The sequence below is a fragment of the Bufo bufo genome, chromosome 5, assembly GCF_905171765.1.
Source record: "Bufo bufo chromosome 5, aBufBuf1.1, whole genome shotgun sequence".
Taxonomy (NCBI): Eukaryota; Metazoa; Chordata; class Amphibia; order Anura; family Bufonidae; genus Bufo; species Bufo bufo.
Genome location: NC_053393.1, coordinates 400,624,421 through 400,640,186, shown reverse-complemented (window position 1 = coordinate 400,640,186; position 15,766 = coordinate 400,624,421). Strand labels below are relative to the sequence as shown.

Sequence of the window (15,766 nt, the reverse complement as noted above, 5' to 3'; positions counted from 1 at the left end):
GCTGCCCTGCCCTATAAAAAATACACACCAGTTCTGGGTTTGCTTTTCACAAGAAGCATTGCCTTATGTGAATGATGCGTCGCACAAAAGAGCTCTCAGAAGACCTACGATTAAGAATTGTTGACTTGCATAAAGCTGGAAAGGGTTATAAAAGTATCTCCAAAAGCCTTGCTGTTCATCAGTCCACGGTGAGACAAATTGTCTATAAATGGAGAAAGTTTAGCACTGCTGCTACTCTCCTTAGGAGTGGCCGTCCTGTAAAGATGACTGCAAGAGCACAGCGCAGACTGCTCAATGAGGTGAAGAAGAATCCTAGAGTGTCAGCTAAAGACTTACAAAAGTCTCTGGCATATGCTAACATCCCTGTTAGCGAATCTACGATATGTAAAACACTAAACAAGAATGGATTTCATGGGAGGATACCACAGAGGAAGCCACTGCTGTCCAAAAAAAACATTGCTGCACGTTTACAGTTTGCACAAGAGCACCTGGAGGTTCCACAGCAGTACTGGCAAAATATTCTGTGGACAGATGAAACCAAAGTTGAGTTGTTTGGAAGAAACACACAACACTAAGAAAAAGAGGCACAGCACACCAACATCAAAACCTCATCCCAACTGTGAAGTATGGTGGTGGGGGCATCATGGTTTGGGGCTGCTTTGCTGCGTCACGGCCTGGACAGATTGCTATCATCGAAGGAAAAATGAATTCACAAGTTTATCAAACAATTTTGCAGGAGAACTTAAGGCCATCTGTCCACCAGCTGAAGCTCAACAGAAGGTGGGTGTTGCAACAGGACAACGACCCAAAGCATAGAAGTAAATCAACAACAGACTGCCTTCTGGAGTGGCCCAGTCAGAGTCCTGACCTCAACCCGATTGAGATGCTGTGGCATGACCTCAAGAAAGCGATTCACACCAGACATCTCAAGAATATTGCTAAACTGAAACAGTTCTGTAAAGAGGAACGGTCAAGAATTACTCCTGACAGTTGTGCACCTCTGATCTGCAACTACAGGAAACGTTTGGTTGAAGTTATTGCTGCCAAAGAAGGTTCAACCAGTTATTAAATCCAAGGGTTCACATACTTTTTCCACCTGCACTGTGAATGTTTACATCGTGTGCTCAATAAAAACATAGTAACATTTAATTCTTTGTGTATTATTAGTTTAAGCAGACTGTGATTGTCTATTGTTGTGACTTAGATGAAGATCAGATCACATTTTATGACCAATTTGGGCAGAAATCCATATAATTCCAAAGGGTTCACATACTTTTTCTTGCAACTGTAAATATAGATAGATAGATAGATAGAGATGAAAGTTCAGGGCAGCACTCCTGGTGGTAAGTATTTTGGGTGCCAGCGATGAAAACACCTTACCAAGGTGTATGATATAAAATAAAGAAATGACACCGCGGCACATCCATTTGGTGAAGAAAAAGTGGAATCCTTTATTCACCTGTGCGACGTTTCGGTCCGCTTACTGGGACCATTCTCAAGCAATACAGCATTGCAAAGACTGAGTATTTATGAAGTCATAACAAATCAGCATACATAAGTGACAATTACCAAAACATGCAAAAACAGTATCTTAATACATCTCATAAAAATATAAAAATGACAAGCCTGGAAGATAACCATAGTCAGAACCATAAATCGGTATATTCAAAACTTCCAGGTATATTCGTTCAGTGATATTACAGTAAGTTACATAAGTGACAATTAACAGTGAATCATCATCACCTGCAAATGTGTAGACGTAACAGGACCGAACGTGGAATCAGGCTTGCTCAATGGTGGGAGGATACAATGTTGCGAGTTACACCGCATGGATACGGCGTCCCGGAACTGTAGTTGCGCATGTCCGTGAAGTCACACAAAAGGACTCACGTGATCCCTCTGTGAGGCATCACCTGACAAGCAGCATAACACGTCACCATCAAGAGAGAATGTGCAAATACATGCGCCGTAACAGAAAATTCTGAGAATAAGAAGGTAATTTAAGGAAAGAACACCCAGGGTATAAAGTCGGATGACGTGCTCTCTTGCGATGCACTGTCCTCCGGCGTGTGCGGGCAAAAAGGGGGAGGGGAAAGCGGCAGCCATCCCCCTCCCACTACGCTCGTCACGATTTAACCCTTATCGGGTGGAAATTCTCCATAGTAACTATACAAATGCGCATGTAACAGTAGTTAGTATGTGTGATTGAATACGCAGTGATCAAGGGATGAGCCGCATGTGTCCAAAAGCGCATCCCGCCTTCCGTTGAGCAAAGCCCTTCCAAATGAAGGTCCTGTAAGTGAAACAATAAAAAATATATTATCCAAATATATTCATTAAAAACAAAAGAACAAATTCTTCAACACCTATACCGGCAGGGACAGAACTGAAGGAAATCATATGAAAAGCCATGGCCTATATTCTACATTCAAGCCCTTCGGTCTAATAGTTTGTAGCCTGAAAATCCATTCGGACTCGCGTTTTTTAAGCATTTTTATGCGATCACCACCAGTCCGCGGTAACGGAACTTGATCAAGGATCATGAACTTTAGATCTCCTTCAACATGGTCCATCTTCGCGAATTGGTGTGAAACAGGCAAATCTTTATGTTTTTTCCGTATGGAAAAACGATGTTGATTAAAGCGGGACTTAAAGTCACATGTGGTTTCGCCCACATATAATAATTTACAGGGGCACCATAAAACATAAATCACAAAACTCGAGTCACAAATCAAATAAAATTTGAGAGGGTAGGAGATCCCTGTGTTTGGATGGATAAATTCACGTCTTGATGGTGACTTGTTATGCTGCTTGTCAGGTGATGCCTCACAGAGGGATCACGTGAGTCCTTTTGTGTGACTTCACGGACATGCGCAACTACAGTTCCGGGACGCCGTATCCATGCGGTGTAACTCGCAACATTGTATCCTCCCACCATTGAGCAAGCCTGATTCCACGTTCGGTCCTGTTACGTCTACACATTTGCAGGTGATGATGATTCACTGTTAATTGTCACTTATGTAACTTACTGTAATATCACTGAACGAATATACCTGGAAGTTTTGAATATACCGATTTATGGTTCTGACTATGGTTATCTTCCAGGCTTGTCATTTTTATATTTTTATGAGATGTATTAAGATACTGTTTTTGCATGTTTTGGTAATTGTCACTTATGTATGCTGATTTGTTATGGCTTCATAAATACTCAGTCTTTGCAATGCTGTATTGCTTGAGAATGGTCCCAGTAAGCGGACCGAAACGTCGCACAGGTGAATAAAGGATTCCACTTTTTCTTCACCAAATTGATGTGCCGCGGTGTCATTTCTTTATTATATATAGTGTAATATATATATATAATCTCAGTACAGACCAAAAGTTTGGACACACCTTCTCATTCAAAGAGTTTTCTTTATTTTCATGACTATGAAGGCATCAAAACTATGAATTAACACATGTGGAATTATATACATAACAAACAAGTGTGAAACAACTGAAAATATGTCATATTCTAGGTTCTTCAAATTAGCCACCTTTTGCTTTGATTACTGCTTTCCACACTCTTGGCATTCTCTTGATGAGCTTCAAGAGGTAGTCCCCTGAAATGGTCTTCCAACAGTCTTGAAGGAGTTCCCAGAGATGCTTAGCACTTGTTGGCCCTTTTGCCTTCACTCTGCGGTCCAGCTCACCCCAAACAATCTCGATTGGGTTCAGGTCCGGTGACTGTGGAGGCCAGGTCATCTGGCGCAGCACCCCATAACTCTCCTTCATGGTCAAATAGCCCTTACTTTCAAAGTTTTCCCAATTTTTCGGCTGACTGACTGACCTTCATTTCTTAAAGTAATGATGGCCACTCGTTTTTCTTTACTTAGCTGCTTTTTTCTTGCCATAATACCAATTCTAACAGTCTATTGAGTAGGACTATCAGCTGTGTATCCACCTGACTTCTCCTCAACGCAACTGATGGTCCTAACCCCATTTATAAGGCAAGAAATCCCACTTATTAAACCTGACAGGGCACACCTGTGAAGTGAAAACCATTTCAGGGGACTACCTCTTGAAGCTCATCAAGAGAATGCCAAGAGTGTGCAAAGCAGTAATCAAAGCAAAAGGTGGCTACTTTGAAGAACCTAGTATGACATATTTTCAGTTGATTCACACTTGTTTGTTATGTATATAATTCCACATGTGTTAATTCATAGTTTTGATGCCTTCATAGTCATGAAAATAAAGAAAACTCTTTGAATGAGAAGGTGTGTCCAAACTTTTGGTCTGTACTGTATATAATTATTTTAGTGGGGTTTCTCTCTGGTAGATAGGGTAAGCGGGCGCAGTACAGAGGCAAAATGCAAGTTCTTAACTCAAAAGGTCAGTGTTTATTCACACTTGAGGCAATTGCACAAAACAGCACGTAACTTTACAGTCTTGGTGTTTACACACAATAGAAAGTTCGTAAACACAAGTCACCTTGCTGGCAGTTCTGCCTCCAGTAGTCCACAGCAGGCTTTTAGGGGGCCTGTTTCCTCAGCGTGCGGCTCTTAGCCCTCCAGCACGGCACAAAGCCTCTGATCCCAAAAACGGACATCTCTGCTGAGACCAGCTGCCTATTTAAGGACAGCCAGGCGCTGCTAAAACCCGGACTGGCACTTAAACTCCGGTACGGTATTTTACTTCACCTGAAAACCAGCCCAGCCGCACATGCTGGGAGGAAAATACCTGCCTTGACAGACACAACCCATCACTGTGTGTATAATTAATATTTATTTTATTTTATTTTTTCTTTGAAAGCTTTTTTCTAAAAAATTCCTTTTTGCGTCTTTATTTTGGTGATACATAGGCTTTTTTTTTTATTACACTAAGTTCAGTTTTTAAAATTTACGTCCCTTTTCATTTAGGTGTCGCTGGGGCTGGGATAGAAGGTGCAACATTGTCTACTGATGAAATTTTAATTAATTATTATTTTTATTATTTTATTTATTTAGTTGTGTCCTTTATTTTTATTTTATTACACTTTGTATCTTCCATAAGCTCATACAAGACCTTTTGGGCGCGTTTTACCTCCTTCTCGTAGTAAACAATCTTCTTATTCATTTATTTTATTTTTTTTATTACTGCCTGCCTTCCAAAGCCATAACTTTTTATTACCTTTTCCATCCACCCAGCTATGAGGGATTGTTTTCTGCAGGACGAGTTGTACTTTCTAATGGCACTGTATATTTTACCATAAAAAGCTTGGATAAAAAATGAATGGCGTTGATTTGGAACCGCTTATTCTTGCGGTCACCAAAGTCGTTTGCCGGCAGCAGATCGTGCCGTGTAAACAGCCTCTGCTGCCGGCAAACTATGATTCTGTATGGGGATGAGCGATGGCATTAGTGATCACTGCTCCCCGTATTGTAATGGCCGTTGTCTCCTCCACAGCCACCCGCTGTTTGAAGCTATTTTGTTACCGTCTATAATACTGCTTTTCTAAGTTCTATTTGCTTCCGAATACACTCGAGCCTGGCACGTTTAATGCAAACAGCTGACTTCCTTCTCAGAGGAAGGAACAAATTGAAAGTGACAACTCCTTGGAACTGGCACAGAACGTGAAGTGCACATAGTTATTTGCCAGCCCGTAAAAGCCATCTGAAATGCCAGTCTTGCTACCCACTGATGCTCAGATTGAATTTGACTAACAAGTCAGCCACCTAATTGCGGCTGTCCCATTGCAGTCAGTGGGCACTGTGCTCACAAGCTGTGTTTCCCATTTAAGACGCAGCTTGTGACCTTTCAGAGTCTCAAAACTAGAAGTTATTTCCACAATTCAGATTAACATTGAGAACCAGCTGCTTGGCACCGCTTGCTTAAGGCCTTTTGTCACATGTAATTACATTTTTTATTTGATTTTTTTTAGACGTGGATATTTTTGTAGGTTTTCGTTTAAATTTTAGGTTTGTGCATATTTCGAAGCTTTTAAAGGAGTTATCCAAGAGGCGGACCTCCTAGAGTGCCCGACCCGTGGTGAAGATCATACTTACCTAGTCCCCACCGCTGGATTCAGTGTCTAACGCTCCTAGGATGGCTTTTCCTCTCCCTGCTGCACTGAGATCAACATCAATTGATGAGGGAACACATGATTGCTGCAGCCAGTCACAGGCTATCCTTGTGTCATGTGACCAGTTGTTACTTGCTGTTCTTGCATCATGACAACTGGTTACGTGACGCAAGGGGAGCAGGTCCCTGCATTGGCCTGTGATTGGCTGCAGCGGTCACATGTGCCCTCCCATAACCAGATATTGATCTCCGGGCAGAGAGAGAGAGAGAGAGCTGGCCTAGAAGCGTTAGACACTGAATCCAGAGGTGGGGACCAGGTAAATCTGGTCTACACCGTGGGTCGGCCACTCCGGAAGGTCTGTCTGACTCTTGGATAACCCCACAAAGGAATATTTTTACACTTCTCAGTCGTAGTAGTGTGCAGACAGCCCTGGGTCCTTTCAGACTGCATAGTGCTTCCACAGTGCCCGATCGCACCACCAAGAAAACCGGTGACCTGATTCAAGTCCCCTCTCAAAATGCTTCAGTCACTTTGACTACAGCAGTTTTAGCATTAAATACCTGGCATTGAAGCTGTTAAACAGGGGTCAGCAACTTTAGGTACTCCAGCTGCTGTGAAACTACAACTCCCACTTGCACCGCTATTCTTGTAACTCCCATAGAAGTGAATGGAGCATTCTGGGAATTGTAGTTTCAGAACAGCTGGAGTGCCAGCTGTTGCTGATCCCTATGTTAGAGCAAGAGCTTGCCCTTTCCGGGGCGGCATGGCAAACCTGTGCAGGACTTAGTGGTGCCAGAAATACACAGCGCTTGGTCTCAAAGTGTCTCATTTTCCTGTTAGGCCTTCCCTTCCTCCTTATGCAGGAGTGTGCATAATTGTGCAAGCGCTGCATCCCCCAGTCTGGCCTCCGATCCCAGTGGGACAGCTCCAGAGCATGCACAGTAGCCTTGCAGCAGCTGCTTACCTCTGAAAAGCTTTTCAGGTCTTAGACCAGACTCTCATATGTAAATGTAAGTGTGCATCAGGAGCTCTCATGCAGGCAATCAGCGCTATGACCACAAAAACAAAAGGTTACCCCCCACTCAGCAGACAGGAAGCCGGGTGATCGGACGCTGCTGAAGAGGTAACACTGCAGCATTAAAGGGGACCTGTCTGCTGACATGTCATAGTAAATATCTGTTTTCAGATGCAGTAACATTTCTGGGGCATCTTTTCTTGGAACTCTGTTCCTCAGTTGCTCCTGAAATTGAATGTTAAATTAGCATCTAGGTGAAACCATTCCACTTACCAATGGGTTGTGTTCCTACACTATTCTGATGGTGTCAGACTTTTTAAGGGCACATTCCTTTGACAATCAGCATGGTAGCTTCCAATCTATGCAATTCTAGGAAAAATATCTGAGCAGTGCAGAATTCAAGTATTTTAATAAAGCAGAGATGGCAGGTGCAGCCATCTTTACTTGAAACGCAGGTAAAGTATTGCTGTTGGAGCATATCACAGCCAGTTGGCAGCTATTCTTCTCTATAGTAAGTGATGACAGCAGACCTTCACAGGGCTATGGTTTGCTGTGAGTGAACACAAAGCAGCCACCCAATCTCATCTGGGTGCTGCCTTACAAGCACAGAGCTGGTAAAAAATTATTCAGGAGGGTGTCGGAAGGAGTCCTTAGTGTATGTAACAGTGGAAAACTGTTAGACTCAAAGTGCACCTGAGTTTAAAAATAAAATTTGAATAATGGCTCTGCTTCCTTATGCATTCATAACTGTGAAGGAACTGGTGTATTTTTGGATTCCCTTAAGTCTCTTTCAGTCACATTATTCCATGTCTCAGCTGCACAGTTAGATGCATTTCACTCAAGAGCAGTGAGTGTCTCCCTTCTGTTGAATCTGCCAGTGCTGTATGCAGTGATCTTACTTCCCTTACATCCCACTATGTTTGTTTTATTCTATGGAGCTCAGAAAGCTGACGAGGAGGGAGTGATCAGACTTACAAACACAAAGGAGCTTCTCTGCTCTTCAGGCAGTGCTTCTATCTAGCTCAGTTAGCTCTGACACGCCCCCATATCCTATGAACCGTCTTCTGAGTGTCTTGTTACCAGGGACGGATCTTGCCTGACAGCAGGCAGTGGACTGCAAATTTGGTGGATGTGAGACCCCTAGTGGCCATGACTTTGTTTTTTCAAATGATGTAATTTGGAAATGAAATATTGTTAAAGGGGTTGTCAGTTATGAAAAAAATATATAACACTGTAAATCTCTGACAGCCCCTTTTAAAATACAGTGACTATTTTAGGTAGTCTCCTCTGTATGATGCCCATTAGACCCTTCTGACTTGCACTGGGGTCCATCGGGTTCTGCCAGGGTCTCCTTTGTGTTATTGAAAAAATCATGTTCATGCAATGCTGCTTTTTCCATCAAACATGGCATATTCTGCAACAAAGCATCCATCGCAGATGTGAACAGAGGCTTGTTACGTTATCAGGCTGCTTTACCTTTCACAGTAACTGGGAATAGATAATACCTCCATAATGAGCGTACTTTTGCTTGTAGCCTCCTCACAACATGTGGATGAGGAACATGTGATTGCCGCCCCTCCAGCCCTATATTCCTTGTTACAATGTCTTCATTCTGTCACTTTCAGCAGTGGTAGTCATGGTAACAGCCTCTCCTCTAAACACTTTGAATTGCCGTTATTTAGTGGATTCATTCCAGACACCACGTGCGGCTTTCCACAGAATATAACTTGATTTGAAGATTCTGCATCTCATTAGTGGGATGTTTAACATATGCGGAAGTAAAGGGACTGTGATCCTAATAGCTATAAAGTAACAATCTTACACTGATTTGACTAGAATTACATCGGTTTCCTACATTTAAAAGCAATCACATGTGATAAGATACATATTAGAATTGCTTTAATTTTCAGTTGGGAATCTGCTGGTGACCAGAAGATCTGGTGGTCCATCACTAGATTAGTAAAAATTTGATCCATTATCTGAAATCCCATGATGGTTTTGGGGTCTTTCAGGAGTACAATATTGATAACCTGTCGTCGGGGTAGGTCATTAACATCAGATCTGTGAGGATCTGACTCCCAGCACCTCTACGGTCAGCTATTTGAGGAGGCAGCAGTGTTTTGATGGGTGCTTAGACTTCCTCCCAGCAGGCCAAGAATATTGCTATACGAGGACTAGTGGCTGTGCTGGGCATTGCAGCCCAGGCCCATTCACTTAAATGGGACAGGGACTGAGCTGCAAAGGGACTGAAACTGTCGTCACTGGCCTAGGAAGAGGCCACAGTGTTCACCGTAGTGCCGTGGCTTCTCCAGAAGGAAGTCGGGCATTCAACCCCCATCGTTTTGATCTTTATGACCTATCCTGAGGATAAGTCTTAAATATTGTACTCTCAGAAAGACCCCTTTAATGATTTTGGTGAAAGCACAGGTAATGGTATTCTGAACTGTAGGAACACTTGTTATGCATGCTTGAAGAGAGTAGCAGATAGATACATGGAGGATATGAGGGCATCTCAGGAGCCCTGAAGATGCTTCCTTACTTTTCCGGGGGTAAGGTCATCAGTATTAAAATCTCAGAAAAACTATTTTAATGTTTTGTAGGTCATAATCAGTTTAGTTTAAATAGTGTCTTGGGTGTCTTGTTGGCCCTTTTGCCTTCACTCTGCTGTCCAGCTCACCCCAAACCATCTCGATTGGGTTCAGGTCCGGTGACTGTGGAGGCCAGGTCATCTGGCGCAGCACCCCATCACTCTCCTTCATGGTCAAATAGCCCTTACTTTCAAAGTTTTCCCAATTTTTCGGTTGACTGACTGACCTTCATTTCTTAAAGTAATGATGGCCACTCGTTTTTCTTTACTTAGCTGCTTTTTTCTTGCCATAATACAAATTCTAACAGTCTATTCAGTAGGACTATCAGCTGTGTATCCACCTGACTTCTCCTCAACGCAACTGATGGTCCCAACTAGGGATCGACCGATTATCGGTTTGGCCGATATTATCGGCCGATATTGATGATTTTGAACGTTATCGGTATCGGCATCTATTTTGCCGATATACCGATAACTTATTGGGAACACAGAACGCGCTGCTCTCAGCGCTCTCTGTGTTCCCTCCGCAGCACAGGGGAGAAGGAAGCAGTGTCTCCCTCCCCCTGTGCTGCCGCCAATGAGAGGAGAGAACATAGAGGAGGGGAGGGGCTGTGGCCACTGCGCCACCAATGAAGATAAGCCTTTCATTCATTCATATACAGGAGGCGGGAGCTGGCTGCAGAATCACATAGCCGGCTCCCGACCTCTATGAGCGGTAGCTGCGATCCGCGGCACCTAAGGGGTTAACTACCACGGACCGCAGCTACCGCTCATAGAGGTCGGGAGCCGGCTATGTGATTCTGCAGCCAGCTCCCGCCTCCTGTATATGAATGATTGAGAGACTTATCTTCATTGGTGGCGCAGTGCGCCCCCCCCAAGCCCCCCAGTATTACTCATTGGTGGCAGTGGCCACAGGATCCCCTGCTCCTCCGATCGGAGCCCCAGCTGTGTAAGCCTGGGGCTCCGATCGGTTACCATGGCAGCCAGGACGCTATTGAAGCCCTGGCTGCCATGGTAAGCTCCATGCTGCTGTGTGCACTATGCACAGAGCAGCAGGGACAGTGTGAGCTCCTATTCACCCTGATAGAGATCTATCAGGGGGAATAGGACAAGGGTTCTAGTCCCTAAGGGGGCTAAAAGTTAGTAAAAAAAAAAAAAAACACAAAAAATATTAAGTATAAATGAAAAAGATTTATAAAAAAAAATAAAATACACGTTAACAATAAACAAAAAAAATACACATTAACAATAAACATTAATTTTCAGCAGATTTGTGTAGGAATTTTTTTTTTCTCAAAAATGAAAATTCCCAGAATATCGGTATAAATTATCGGCTATCGGCCCTAAAAAATCAATATCGGTCGATCCCTAGTCCCAACCCCATTTATAAGGCAAGAAATCCCACTTATTAAACCTGACAGGGCACACCTGTGAAGTGAAAACCATTTCAGGGGACTACCTCTTGAAGCTCATCAAGAGAATGCCAAGAGTGTGCAAAGCAGTAATCAAAGCAAAAGCTGGCTACTTTGAAGAACCTAGAATATTACATATTTTCAGTTGTTTCACACTTGTTTGTTATGTATATAATTCCACATGTGTTAATTCATAGTTTTGATGCCTTCATAGTCATGAAAATAAAGAAAACTCTTTGAATGAGAAGGTGTGTCCAAACTTTTGGTCTGTACTGTATGTCCACCATGGCACATTTACTGAGCTGGACACACAAGCTGTACAATAGAAACAGTAGTTGGCGCTATACTTACATTAACCCTGGATTATCTGGGGAAATGTCCCTACTTATGGGCTAGATTTAACCATTTCCTAATTTTTCAAATGCTGTTGCACTTGAGGCTGGCCGGTTTACCTTGTGCTGGGATTAGTTGATCTGAATATAAATGTGGGTCTGATTAGTATGGCGGAGCAGTGGTTGTCATGGAAACGTTTTCACTTGGCTCACAAATTTCATACAGGAAAAAAAGTAATCATTAATACAAACAAGGCTCAAAGAACACAAGTGATCTTCCTTCTAGTTTTGGATGGCCTGTATTAACCCTTTCAATTTTATTTTACCTCCGATGTTTGTGGTCTTATTCTGGTTTGGAAAGGGCAATCTTGAAAAAACCTGAACGCAGATGACCTAAAGTAAACTAACATTCAGGGTTTTGAATTGGGTTTCTTTTTTCATAATCAAGATTATAAGGCTTAATTTAAAGTTCTTCCCTATTCACAGGATAGGGTATAATTAGAGAGGTGAGGGCCCTAACACTGGAACCCCCACCGATGACTAGAACGGAGGCCCCCTGAAATGAACGCAGTGGCAGGTCTAGCTTGCACTTTGACACTCCATTCATCTCTATACTGTACTTCGCTATCTCCGCCTGTCGCATAGAGATGAATGGAGCGCCAGTGCCCATGCCCATGTGCCACTCCGTTCTGTCCACCCCCACCTACCTAATAGTTATATAACTTCAAATTACTGGATTGCAAACTGTATTATATACTCCAGGGCCGCATTCACAATTCATGTAGTTTTATATAGATTTTCTGAAGTTTTGGTTTTGATGCCCAGTCCAGGCAATAATCGGTATAAGGGCTCGTTCACACGACCGTATGGCTTTTTCAGTGTTTTGTGGGCCGTTTTTAACGGATCCGTTTTTCCATTTTTTGTTTCAGTAGTGGTTCCGGTTCCGTTCCGTTTTTCCGTATGGCGTATACAGTAGTTGACATAGAAAAAATTGGGCTGGGCATAAAATTTTCAATAGATGGTTCTGCAAAAACAGAACGGATACGGAAGACATACAGAGTACATTCAGTATGTGTTCAGTTTTTTTTTTTTTTTTTTGCACACCTGTTGACCTGAATGGAGCCACGGAACGTGATTTGCAGGCAATAATAGGACATGTAGCTTTGAACGAAAATACGGAAACTGAGTGCATACGGAGTACATTCCGTTTACGGTTTGGTTTCAGTTGGGCTCTCTTAACCTAGCACTTACATTACAATAGCTTTTATTTGGCTAGAAGTGTTTTGGGTGAAGTTATTTTATGGGCTCAGTTAATTGTGGGTATTAAAGGGGCCACCGATATCAGATTGGCGTGGGTCTGACTATTTTTCCTACAAGATGCAGCGCCAGAACCAGGCATCAGAACTACACGGCATATAGTGCACCAAGTCCTGGAAAACAAATTTAAAGGGTGTCTGCACAACCACTGTCTATTTCACATGTCCGATTGGCGTCATCAATGGAGGTAGCAGTCAGTGAATGGTATTATATAGTATCTCACAAAAGTCAGTACACCCTTCACATTTTTGTAAATATTTTATTCTATATTTTCATTGGATAACACTGAAGATCTGACACAGATACAATCTAAAGTAGTCAGTGTACAGCTTGTATAACAGTGTAAATGTGGTGTGCCCTCAAAACGACTCAACACACCGCATTAATGTCTAAACCGCTGAAAACAAAAGGGAGTACACCCCTAAGTGAAAATGGCTGAATTGTGCCAAATTAGCCATTTTCCCTCCCCGTTGTCATGTGACTTGTAAGTGTTACAAGGTGTCAGGTATAAATGGGGAGCAGGTGTGTTAAATGTGGTGTTATCGCTCTCGCACTCTCATACTGGTCACTGGAAGTTCAACATGGCACCTCATGGCAAAGAACTCTCTGAGGATCTGAAAAAAAGAACTGTTGCTCTACATAAAGATGGCCTAGGCAAGGGATGCTCAACCTGCGGCCCTCCAGCTGTTGCAAAACTACAACTCCCAGCAAGCCCTAATAGTTGTAGGCTGTCCAAGCATGCTAGGAGTTGTAGTTTTGCAACAGCTGGAGGGCTATAAGAAGATTGCCAACACCCTGAAACTGAGCTCCAGCACGGTGGCCAAGACCATACAGCGGTTTAACAAGACAGGTTCCATTCAGAGCAGGCTTTGCCATGGTCGACCGAAGAAGTTGAGTGCACGTGCTCAGCGTCATATCCAGAGGTTGTATGAGTGCTGCCAGCATTGCTGCAGAGGTTAAAGGTCAGCTTGTCAGTATGAGGGGTGTACTCACTTTTGTGAGATACTGTATGTCTTATGGCAGGTTAGCCAAAATGCACAGTTTTCCTCAAAGGTAATCGATGCAAACCCACAACTTGTATGAAACTTGGTGGCAACCTCTGTACAGCAACAATAAATGAATAATAGTCTATTGATATTTCTGTCAGTTGACTCCCATTCATTGCAGCTGACATAAAGCACATACAGTGGATATAAAAAGTCTACACACCCCTGTTAAAATGTCAGGTTTCTGTGCTGTAAAAAAAAAAAGAAAGATAAATCATTTCGGAACTTTTTCCACCTTTAATGTGACCTATAAACTGTACAAAACAAACAAAACTAAAATAATGTGGTTGCATAAGTGTGCACACCCTCTTATAACTGGGGATGTAGCTGTGTTCACAATTTAGCAATCACATTCAAAACCATGTTAAATAGGAGTCAGCATACACCTGCTATCATTTAAAGTGCCTGTGATTAACCCCAAATAAAGTTCAGCTGCTCTAGTTGGTCTTTCCCACAGCAAAAGCCATGGTCCACAGAGAGCTTCCAAAGCATCAGAGGGATCTCATTGTTAAAAGGTATCGGTCTGGAGAAGGGTACAAAAGAATTTCCAAGGCATTAGATATACCATGGAACACAGTGAAGACAGTCATCAAGTGGAGAAAATATGGCACAACAGTGACATTACCAAGAACTGGACGTCTCTCCAAAATTGATGAAAAGACGAGAAGAAAACTGGTCTGGGAGGCTACCAAGAGGCCTACAGCAACAATAAAGGAGCTGCAGGAATATCTAGCAAGTACTGGCTGAGTGGTACATGTGACAACAATCTCCCGTATTCTTCATATGTCTGGGCTATGGAGTAGAGTGGCAAGACGAAAGCCTTTTCTTACAAAGAAAAACATCCAAGCCAGGCTACATTTTGCAAAAACACATCTGAAGTCTCCCAAAAGCATGTGGGAAAAGGTGTTATGGTCTGATGAAACCAAGGTTGAACTTTTTGGCCATAATTCCAAAAGATATGTTTGGTGCAAAAACAACACTGCACATCACCAAAAGAACACCATACCCACAGCGAAGCATGGTGGTGGCAGCATCATGCTTTAGGGCTGTTTTTTCTTCAGCTGGAACTGGGGCCTTAGTTAAGCTAAAGGGAATATGAACAGTTCCAAATACCAGTCAATATTGGCACAAAACCTTCAGGCTTCTGCTAGAAAGCTGAACATGAAGAGGAACTTCATCTTTCAGCATGACAACGACCCAAAACATACATCCAAATCCACAAAAGAATGGCTTCACCAGAAGAAGATTAAAGTTTTGGAATGGCGGAGCCAGAGCCCAGACCTGAATCCGATTTGAAAATCTGTGGGGTGATCTGAAGAGGGCTGTGCACAGGAGACAGATTTGGAGTGTTTTTGTAAAAGAGTGGGCAAATCTTGCCAAATCAAAATGTGCCATGCTGATAGACTCATACCCAAAAAGACTGAGTGCTGTAATAAGATCAAAAGGTGCTTCAACAAAGTATTAGTTTAAGGGTGTGCACACTTATGCAACCATATTATTTTATTTTTATATTTTTTTTCTTCCCTCTACCTAAAAGATTTCTGGGTTTTTTTTCACTTGAGTTGTGCAGTTTATAGGTCACATTAAAGGTGGAAAAAGTTCTGAAATGATTTATCTTTGTCTCATTTTTTGTACATCACAGAAACCTGACATTTTAACAGGGGTGTGTAGACTTTTTTTTTTTTTTTTTTTTTTTTTATATCCACTGCATATAGCAATGCAGAAAGAAAGTACATGTCCCAATATGCCCCAGGGACATTTTTTAAAAAAAAAAGATAGCTACAACATTAAAAACCAAAGTAAAGACACAAGTGTTCTTCTATATACTTGTATCTGAAGTTATTTATGACATTCCCTTTAAAAAGCTTAACTTTGTAAAATGTTTTTTGCCCATGTAGTTACAAAAATAGAGCTCTATTTCTAAAGGTTACATAACCCTATATTGTATGTTATGACCTTTCACCTGGATATCTATAATCTAATTATTATACTACCTTATAGTGCGTCCCCCAGTGATGTC

General features: G+C 42.3%; 1 protein-coding gene across 3 annotated transcripts in view; it reads left to right on the top strand.

Moving 5' to 3' along the window:
- Positions 1 to 15,766, top strand: part of RIPOR2 (RHO family interacting cell polarization regulator 2) — a 163,758-nt gene that overhangs the window by 42,015 nt on the left and 105,977 nt on the right. The gene's annotated exons all lie outside the window — the stretch shown is intronic.